This window comes from Drosophila pseudoobscura, chromosome X (genome assembly GCF_009870125.1).
Source record: "Drosophila pseudoobscura strain MV-25-SWS-2005 chromosome X, UCI_Dpse_MV25, whole genome shotgun sequence".
Classification (NCBI taxonomy): Eukaryota; Metazoa; Arthropoda; class Insecta; order Diptera; family Drosophilidae; genus Drosophila; species Drosophila pseudoobscura.
In genome coordinates, this window is record NC_046683.1 from 32,069,182 (window position 1) to 32,080,165 (window position 10,984).

Below are 10,984 nucleotides of genomic sequence, written 5' to 3' on the forward strand. Positions count from 1 at the left end.
ACCACTGTGAATTTCGCTTCGATCCAATTCCTCAAGCTCGCCGTGAAACATCTCAAATTTGCCGATCAACTTCTCGACTTGCTCTTGCTTTACCACGAGCATGTAGTAGACACAGTCCAACGACTCATTCTGCCAAGCGGTAGCTAACCTTTTCATTTTCTCGCATAATTCCGTTGACTTAAGCTTCAAAAAAGACACGCTGTTTTGCTCACTGGTCATTGGAATTTCGTTAGCAGCATTAATTTCCATGGTAGCGGCAGCGTTAGCAGAAAGACCAACGTCTCTAGCGGGAAGATGATCGCAAAGAGTAACACGAGCAAGCGAACAGCTATGTACGAACTGTATATACAAAGGCGACCGGTGTAAGAAACGTTTCTTGCGGGAAGATGACCGAAGAGAGAAGCGCAAGCCAACAGCTACGTGCACTACCGAATATGCAGGGGAGGCCGGTGTATATATGTATGGATAACTTATGTGGTCGATGACACTGGTTGAGATGGCAATTAGTTTAGATCTTTGAATGCTATATTAGTTTGTGATTGCACTGATGGATTATTTATTGCACAATCACGTCGGGGTCACCGAATGTTAAGCTATTAAGCGTTTTTAATAACTGTTGCAATTTGAAGTTAATGAAAGTCGAGAGGCTGTTTATAATTCACAATTTATTTGCATATGTAAACCAACTTATCGCGTATGTACATATGGGGATGATTGGGCGAACGATTGATGCGAGGATGTTAATCTAATAGCTGCGACGATTAGCTCAAGACTGCCCATGCAAGGGCTGACGGGCCAAATTGCCGGGCCCTATGCAGCAAGCTTAGACGCGAGCGAGAGCGTTTGATAGCCCGAGAGCGTTAGAGCTGCTCGGGGACGCTGATAAGCCGAGTCCGAGAGATTGCGACATAAGGAGACGAAAGAATTCCGCTGCATGCGCATATGCGGTAGCAAATGATCTTTGCAGTGGGGGCATTGGGAACGACAACACCAAAATGCATTTCCTTTGGGCCGCACCACTGGCAATAGTTAAAAATATTTAAGCTGCTTGACCCGACATACTCCCCCCGTTGGAAGCCTGACTTTCAACAGCGTCTTTAAGGGGCAGCAGGCACAGCTTGTAGACGGCGCGCTTGGTGATTCCAGATGACGTCTTCAGCACAGCAACTCGGAAAACGCCATCTCGTCCAGGCAAAAGCTCCACCCCTCTCGCCAGTGGCCACTTCATGGGAGGAAGATTCTCATCCTTGACAAGAACCAAATCTGCGACTGCTAAACTAGGCTTCGCAGTGCGCCACTTTGAGCGCTGCTGCAGTGACGTTATGTACTCCTCATTCCACCGGGACCAAAAGAGCTGCTGCAGGTACGAAACGCGCTGCCAGCCGTCCAGGCGAACGAAGCAGGAGGGCCACCATTCAAGAAATGCGCTGGAGTTAGAACATCTAGATCGGCAGGGCTCTCTGAAATTGAAACTAAAGGTCTTGAATTAATCACTGCCGTGATGTGGCACAACATCGTCCGCAGCTCGTCAAATCCAAGAACCGAGTTGCCTATCGCACGGTAGAAGTGGTACTTGGCCGTCTTCACTGCAGCCTCCCATAGACCACCAGTGACCACCAGTCTATAGCCTCGACCAAGCAAAAATCCAGCAGCGCCTTCTGATGGTCATCGCTGAGGACCAGGCGCTTTAATTCCATCAGCTCATTCTTAGCGCCGACAAAATTGGTTGCGTTGTCTGACCAAATTTGCCGCGGCTTTTGTCTGGTACATATGAAGCGCTTTAGTCCATGTAGAAAAGCAACTGTGGATAAGTCCTTTATAAGCTCCAGATGAACAGCCTTGGTAGCGAAACAAATGAAGACGCAGACGTAGCACTTGATTGGAGCCTTGTTGCGTGCCTCCGGTTTGTAGAAAAACGGCCCACAGAAGTCCACGCCTGTGATCTCAAAGGCATGAGAACCATCGAGCCGCTCCTTTGGAAGATCAGCCATAATATGCTCCAATACCCTGGGCTTCAGTCGAAAGCATCTTACGCACTTGTTTACTGCCTTGTTTACCGTCTTCCTCCCCCCAATAGGCCAATATTGGGATCGAATTAGTCCAAGCAAAGCTCGAGGACCAGCGTGCAGATTCCGCTCATGAAAATGGGAGATTATTGCAAGAGTCAGTGGGTGGCTGCTGGGCAAGATGATTGGATGACGGCCATCAAAATCAAACGAAGATTTTTCAGTCGACCATCTACCCTGAGAAGTCCAAACTGATCCATGAATGGCGATAACGTTGCGATTGAGCTCGATGAGAACAGTGCTCCCCTTGCCCGCAGTGACTTCATGTCCTCCCATAGCTGAGTACGCTGGACTAGTCGTAGCAATACCTGGGTTCCATGTTCAATGTCTGAGACAGTGAGTCCGGGGCGCCGAATTCGGTTGCAAAACTTGTGAATGTATCCGAAAACGCGTTGCAAAGAAGCAAATTAATTCGCATACTTGGAATCAGCAATAATGTCCATGTAGGGCGATTTGACCAGAAGAGTCTTCCGACGAAGTTCAAGGGCTGGCTTATCAGGTAGCACAGTGGGTGGCCAGTCATCTGAGGAGCCGCAAAGAATTGGAGGACCATGAGCCCAAAGAGGTGACTCATTCAGCTCAGTCGGATGAGTCGAGACAGAATGTCGGCTGGGTTTAAAGCTGTGGGAACATAGCGCCATTCCATTTTTTCGGTCATTTCCTGAATCGTTGATACTCTATTTGCAAAAAAAATATTAAATCTTGACGGCTCGTCTCGAATCCAAGAGAGCGCAACGGCAGAATCACACCAACAGTAACACCTTCCCTTGAAGACATTCATTCCAGCTATCTCAGATATGAGCCTAGCCAGCAACTCCGCTCCACAAAGCTCCAACTTTGGTACTGTAAGTGTCTTCAAAGGAGCCACACGAGATTTGGCACAAAGTAAGTGACTGCTGGAATGCTGACCCTTGGACACGACATAAATTCATGCAGCATAAGCCTCGATGCTGAGTCTGGAAAGAGGACAAGCCGAGGAAATTCAAGTCGACGAATCTGACCAAACCTGGTGCATATTTTCTGCCACTCGGTGTTCAGTGCGACTGGAAGGCTTTCATCCCAGGACAACTTCTCTTGGCATAAACGCTGGAGAAAGATTTTGGATTTAGTAATTAAGGGCTCAGCTAGTCCGAGAGGATCGTAGAATCGCGCTATGGATGACAAAACAGAGCGCCTGCAGGAATTCAAAGAAGATTGAAGGGCCGAAAACGAAAATAATAGTAGATCAGAAACCGGATCCCACGCAAGTCCTAAAGTTTTAGTCACATGACTGCCATCGTCGAACTTCAAAAATGTTTCCTTGTCCTCTTCCGGAACTCCATCCAGCACAGCAGGGACGTTCGAACACCATTTCCTCAATCTGAACTGACTAACTAGAAACGCCATCTGCTCGTCCATTGCCAACTGATGCATCGCTCGCACAGATAGATAGGAGGCAGGCTTCGTCCCATAAGTAACGGTGTACAATTGAAACACACGCAAGTCTTCTTCCCTAGAGTTTCTCCACAGAATACACTGCAAGTTGCTATCCTCGGTCGAGACTCATACACAACGATACATCTTACAGATATCTCCCGTAATCGCAACGGCGTATGACCGAAATCGAGCAAGAATATGAAACAGTTTGGGTTGGATTACGGGACCAGCCATTAAAACGTCGTTCAGGGAATATCCAGATGAGGTTGAAGCGGATCCATCAAAAACGACGCGAAGCTTGGTCGTAGAGTGCAGGCTAACGTTGACCGAAAATCCATCCGTGACGAAGCTAGAGTCGCCTATTCCCGAGACTGCAGTCGATGATTTCATTTTTCGAATCTGAAGCTGATTCGTGAAACGAGAAGTTATTAGATGCAACTGGGAGCCGGAATCCAGCAACGCTCGGCAGGGAACTAAAACTCCGGAACGATTTTTGACTAAGACCGACGCCGTGGCAAGTAGAACAACACCATTCCTGAGATCTTGGACAATAAGGGCAGACGAGGTAGCCGCTGAAGTAGAGGGCTCAGTGGTATGCTCAGACGGCGTAGACTCAGACAGCGCAGACTGAGATGGAGTATACGGCGCTGATTTCCCTTGGACTGCGGTATCTTCAGGGCTACCAAAATGAAGGAGGGTATGGTGTCTACCCCCGCAGGTACGACAGTTGTTCGAGGTGCACTGAAGTAATCGATGCCCTGTTCTGAGACAATTTATACATAACGAAATCCGCTTGGCTTCTCTATGGCGATTTGTGGGGGACAGCGCTTTAAACTTCTGACAGTGCTGGACCTCGTGAGAACCATCGTTGCACACTCGCGCAGCGTGCTACGGTTTGGTTCGTCGTAACCACTGTGGACCTAGAATTATTATGTTTTCTACTTCTGCCCACCTGATTGCTCAACGCATAGCTTGCCATAGAAAAGTCCATCGTCTCCAATGATCTGCATCGCTGCTCCAAGAACGAGGCCATAGATTGCCACGACGGAATTAAGTTGGCGAATGCGGGGTCGTTGAATCGTTCCTCCCACTTCTCTTGGCTCGCTGGATCCAGTTTTCGTAGAAGCTCCTGCACGATGATGCATCCTGCGATCTGCTCAGTGGTGCCCAAACCCTGAAGTGCGCGCATATGTGAATTGAACTTGTCTGAAAGCTCCCGAAGCATGACCACTGACCCTGGTTCCACAGCCTGAAGCGCCAAGATCTCATTGATGTGTGCCTGAAAAACCAATCGCCGATTATTGAATCTGTTTTCCAACAAATCTAATGCCACAGCATAATTGCCATCTGAGATTTCCAGCGACCGAACAGTCTCCAATTCCGAATCCCGCAGACATGAACGCAGCTTTTCTATGTTTGTTAAGTCCGGATGGCTGTCGATGATGGTGGCAAACATTGAATAAAAGTCCGTCCAGTTCGCATACCCGCCGCTAAACGTCGGCAATTGTATAGGAGGCAGGGATGGTACTTATCTACGGTGAGGTAGAAATTGCGAGCCGGCAAAATCAACCGTAGTGTTTCCTCCAGCCAAGGTAGAATGAAACGGCATGCGGCCGCTACTCTTAGCCATTTCCCTCATAATCGCCGCCTTCAGCGAGCTTGCAAGTGACTCAAAAATGTCACACAAACCACTGTGAATTTCGCTTCGATCCAATTCCTCAAGCTCGCCGTGAAACATCTCAAATTTGCAGATCAACTTCTCGACTTGCTCTTGCTTTACCACGAGCATGTAGTAGACACAGTCCAACGACTCATTCTGCCAAGCGGTAGCTAACCTTTTCATTTTCTCGCATAATTCCGTTGACTTAAGCTTCAAAAAAGACACGCTGTTTTGCTCACTGGTCATTGGAATTTCGTTAGCAGCATTAATTTCCATGGTAGCGGCAGCGTTAGCAGAAAGACCAACGTCTCTAGCGGGAAGATGATCGCAAAGAGTAACACGAGCAAGCGAACAGCTATGTACGAACTGTATATACAAAGGCGACCGGTGTAAGAAACGTTTCTTGCGGGAAGATGACCGAACAGAGAAGCGCAAGCCAACAGCTACGTGCACTACCGAATATGCAGGGGAGGCCGGTGTATATATGTATGGATAACTTATGTGGTCGATGACACTGGTTGAGATGGCAATTAGTTTAGATCTTTGAATGCTATATTAGTTTGTGATTGCACTGATGGATTATTTATTGCACAATCACGTCGGGGTCACCGAATGTTAAGCTATTAAGCGTTTTTAATAACTGTTGCAATTTGAAGTTAATGAAAGTCGAGAGGCTGTTTATAATTCACAATTTATTTGCATATGTAAACCAACTTATCGCGTATGTACATATGGGGATGATTGGGCGAACGATTGATGCGAGGATGTTAATCTAATAGCTGCGACGATTAGCTCAAGACTGCCCATGCAAGGGCTGACGGGCCAAATTGCCGGGCCCTATGCAGCAAGATTAGACGCGAGCGAGAGCGTTTGATAGCCCGAGAGCGTTAGAGCTGCTCGGGGACGCTGATAAGCCGAGTCCGAGAGATTGCGACATAAGGAGACGAAAGAATTCCGCTGCATGCGCATATGCGGTAGCATATGATCTTTGCAGTGGGGGCATTGGAAACGACAACACCAAAATGCATTTCCTTTGGGCCGCACCACTGGCAATAATTAAAAATATTTAAGCTGCTTGACCCGACATCCGTATTATTTCAGCGGCGGTGAAGATTCACAATATTAAGAATAGCTATTTTCAAAAGGGTGCAAGGGACAAAGAATTCAAAGCTCTGGCATCCTTAGACAATAATTAATAATAATTTTTAATAAATAAAACTAATTGGAAAAATAAACAATTGAATGTATTACTTTTTTATATTAAATGCATGATTTTTCGGGAAAAATCATCACCTATTTTTTAGGTATTTTACGTAAAAATCATCACCTATTATGTGCATGATGTTTAGGCAAAAATCATGCATTTAATAAGCGATGATTTAAGCCAAAAAATCATCACTTATAAAATGCATGATTTTTCGTGAAAAATCATTGCTTATTAAGTGCATGATTTTTCGGCAACGCTCGATGACAATGTCATCGACTATGCCCTAGAACATCTCCATGTTAAAGTAAACAGCTCAGCGTATGGCCGACTATGTCATCCGGGGTAGTGACGCGGTCGTCGACGTGTCAGCAGCTGAGTCATCGATGACCCGTACTGCAGGGAAATCAGGATATTGCAACAATGTTGGCTTCATTAACGCTTTCTTTAGATAATTAAATGATTCTTCACATTCTTTAGTCCATTGAAATTGGCGACAAAACGTCGTGCACTATCTGCATCTGTTGGAGTTGGATAGTTTTTAATTACATCATATTTTGTATCATCCGGAAGGATGCCATGGTCTGTACATTTATGGCCGAGGAATGTTACTTCGTGCATTAATAATGAACATTTCTCTGGGTTTAATTTAAGGTTGTGTTTTCTACAAAGTTCAAATATACTCGTAAAGTTTTTGAACATATGCTGTTAAGAACAGCCTATAACAACTAAATCGTCCATGTAAAGAAATGCTTGCGATGGTTCTGACCAGAAAAAGCAAGTTTCATCATTCTCATGAATGAATTTGGGGCTACTTTTAGACCATAGGGTAATCGCGTGCTCGTAGAAAATGATATATTTCTAGATTTGTTTTCTAGTTCTATTTGATGGAATCCAGACATAAGGTCTAGACAGGAAAAATATTTCGCCCTTCTTAATTGATCTAATATTTCTTCTTTCTTTCTTTTGAGCCTGGAAGTGATTTCTTAGGGACTAAGAGAAGTGGGCTGTTATATTCAGCTATAGATGGTTCGACTATACCATCTATTCGGAGCAGAACCCAGCCGATTAGTTGTTTGCCATATAGCACCTAATTCTTGGCCCTTAGCTGCTTATTTTGTTTGTTACTTATGTCTATGTAACTCATTTGTTTGTTAAAGCTTTGCGCATGCTCGCCCTGCTAAACGCTCTCTGCCAGCTCGCTCTTCGCTATCTCCGCTTTGCGTCTGCCTACCGACGTCAGCCGAGCGAAGCTGCGCTTAGCGATCGGAGCGGCACTGTAAAGGGCAGGCAAGCCACACTTGCAATTTGGATGTCACGCATTAAAGAACATTTCGTAATTTTATTTCTGCGCCGAGTTTTATTTAATTGGAATAATGAGTCGGCCGATTGGGGATACAAAAAATTATCTCCACACCATCTTTTATCAATTTTTCTACCTGTCTACTTATTTCAGGCTTTTCTGTTTCTGCATTTCTATAGTTTTTTATATATACTGGTGTTTTATCTGCTAACCTTAGTTTTTGTTTGTAAAGATTATTACTTAAAATTGCTTCTGATTCGAGACCAAATATGTCACTGTTTTTGGTACACAATTCAGTAAGTTGTGGTTTTACATGGTCTGGGAACTTTAATTTGTTTGAGACTTCATTGGTTCTATTGAATTTGTTATTACTAATTGGATTAATTTCTGAAGTGTGATTTTTCTCAAAACTTCTGACCTTGCTGGTTGAATTGTCAGTATCATTGTTTAACAATGTTACATGTATTTGGTAATTAAGGGATTGCGGTTTTAGTAATAATTCATCATTATGATAATCTATTACGCAATTGAACTTTCGAATGAAGTCAAGTCCCAGAATTCCGTCACATGGTACGGGAAATTTATTATGGACTATTTGGAAGTCGTGACTGATTATAAAATAATCGAAGAGTAAATCGATTTTAGTTATTCCAATTGATTTTATTGTTCCCTGACCAATTCCTATTATGTTTGTTTTAAAATTTTGATTTATTTCAGAACATAAGATATTATATTTTAAAATTGATATGATAGCTCTTGTATCTTCTAGTAATGTTATTTGTATATTATTTTTTTGATTGTGTATTTTTATAATGCTGCTGAGACTTAGGTTTATGTTAAATACTTTTAAGATTGGTTGCTCAAGGGTTTTTTAGCGTTTTCCGAGTTACTTTGTGTGTTGATTGTTTTTCCTATTTCCTCTATATGAGCCGCCTCTTTTCGAGCCGCCTCTAAAGTTTGTATTTATGTCTTTACGTTTATGCCATGTGTTGTTATTGTTGTACCGTTGGCCGCTTCTGTTATTGTTACGGCCCATATACCTACCACGACCGCGATTTTGGTAATACATAATTGTATTAGTTTCTTCGGCTATATCATTCGATGTTTCAATATATGTAGCTATTGCTTCATTCATATTGTTAATTAGACGAGAACGCATAACTGTCTTAACATCTCTATCATCTCTATCTCAATGTATGCTCCCTCTAGGGACTTAGCTAATTTCTCAATTTCTTGCGTATATGCATTGGGTGTTTTGTTTTTCTGCGAAAGATTCAATAATCTTAATGTTATCTTTTAGTCTGCTGATAATCTTATCATTTGCGATATCATTTGTGAGCCTTTTGCGATATCATTTATGAGTCGTTTTTGATATAAAATAATATCAAAAGAAATATTTTTTTCGAGCCCATAGCAGTATCAAAAAAGACTCATAAATGATATCGCAAAAGGCTCACAAATGATATCGCAAAAGGCTCGCAAACGATGTCGCAAAAGGCTCGCAAGAAATAGTTTTTGCGAGAGTTTTTTGGTTCCCATTACCATTTTGTTCCGTAATAAAAAATATTTTTAGTTTGTAATATGAAATGAATTTAATGTATATATGTATGTAATATGTATGAACTATGTACTAAAATTTAAGTTTTTTTGCATCACTTTTTTCTAATCCAGCCTTCCGTTCCTGAGCATACTGGAAATATTTTTGAGTCGTATGGTCAAAATCCTGATCGTCGAGTTTGCGCTCTGTTTAAATGCATCTGTAGAAAATATAAAATATATTTAAAATTGGGGAATTACACAAGCTAAAATAGTAAAACTTACTTCGTAGTGCTAAAGTGGTTCGAAGTCCTCTTACACACTTTTTGGAGTCTGTCCCACGCCAGGAGAAAAACTTCCGATATATTTTGCCTATGAGTCGTTTATATTAGCGGCGTCTGCCTAAGGAGAGCCATACTGACTTAGTATAGGGTATAACTGTAGAGTTGCGGTGTCCGCAGCAACTCACAACGTTCCCCCTCGTTTTTTTTGTATTTACGTCTTATCTAAGTCATTTGCCTTGTTTAAATATTTCTTTTTATACCCGATACTCAAAATGAGTATTGGGGTATATTAGATTTGTGGTGAAAATGGATGTGTGTAACGTTCAGAAGGAATCGTTTCCGACCCCATAAAGTATATATATTCTTGATCAGCATCAATAGCCGAGTCGATTGAGCCATGTCTGTCTGTCCGTCTGTCCGTCCCCTTCAGCGCCTAGTGCTCAAAGACTAGAGCAACGATGTTTTGGATCCAGACTTCTGTGATATGTCACTGCTACAATAATAATTCAAAACTTCGCCCCGCCCACTTTCGCCCCCACAAAGGGCGAAAATCTGTGGCATCCACAATTTTAAGGATATAAGAAAAAAACCAAAAACGCAGACTCATAGAGAACGACCATTTCTTTAAGACTGCAGAATCTGAATAGGATCGTATTATTATTATAGCCAGCATCAAGAAAACAATTTCATTTTTTCTCACCCTGTCTCTCTCTAACACACACGTAGCATAGCCGGCTTTGCTTAGAGTAAAACATTAGCGCCTAGATCTCAGAGACTATAAAAGCAACCAAATTTGGTATCCACACTCCTAATATATCGGACCGAGACGAGTTTGTTTCAAAATTTTGCCACACCCCCTTCCGCCCCGCAAAGGACGAAAATCTGGGGATATTCAAAAATCTCAGAGACTATTAACGCTAGAGTAACCAAATTTGGTATCCGCACTCCTGTTAGATCTTACTATAAATCGTGTATCTCAAAATTTCGTCCCACCCCCTTCCGCCCACACAAATGACGAAAATCTGTTGCATCCACAATATTGCAGATTCGAGAAAACGCAGAATTATAGAGAATGACCATATCTATCCGGTTGCTGAATCTGGATCAGATCGGATCATTTTTGTAGCCAAAAGCAAGAAATCAATTTACAGTGGCTACGCAGCGCCCGACGTCACGCTCAGACTGATTTTCTGTCTCTCTCGCACGCACTCTTTGTCGTGTCGCTTAATATTAGCGGCGTCTGCCGGAGGAGAGCCATACTGACTAAGTATCGGGTATAAATGTAGAGTTGCGGTGTCCGCAGCAACTCACAACGTTCCCCCTCGTTTAGACTCCTGTTGTGTACTTTATATATTTTATACAATATGTTGGCAATCATTATCATTACGATCAAAATTGTTATTATTGTGCTTAAATCTTGTGTCTCTACTTCTACCTTGTTGATTACATTGGCAGTGGAGTCCACTGTTTTTGTATCTATGAGACCCATTTTTGAGGGGATATATATAGTTAAAT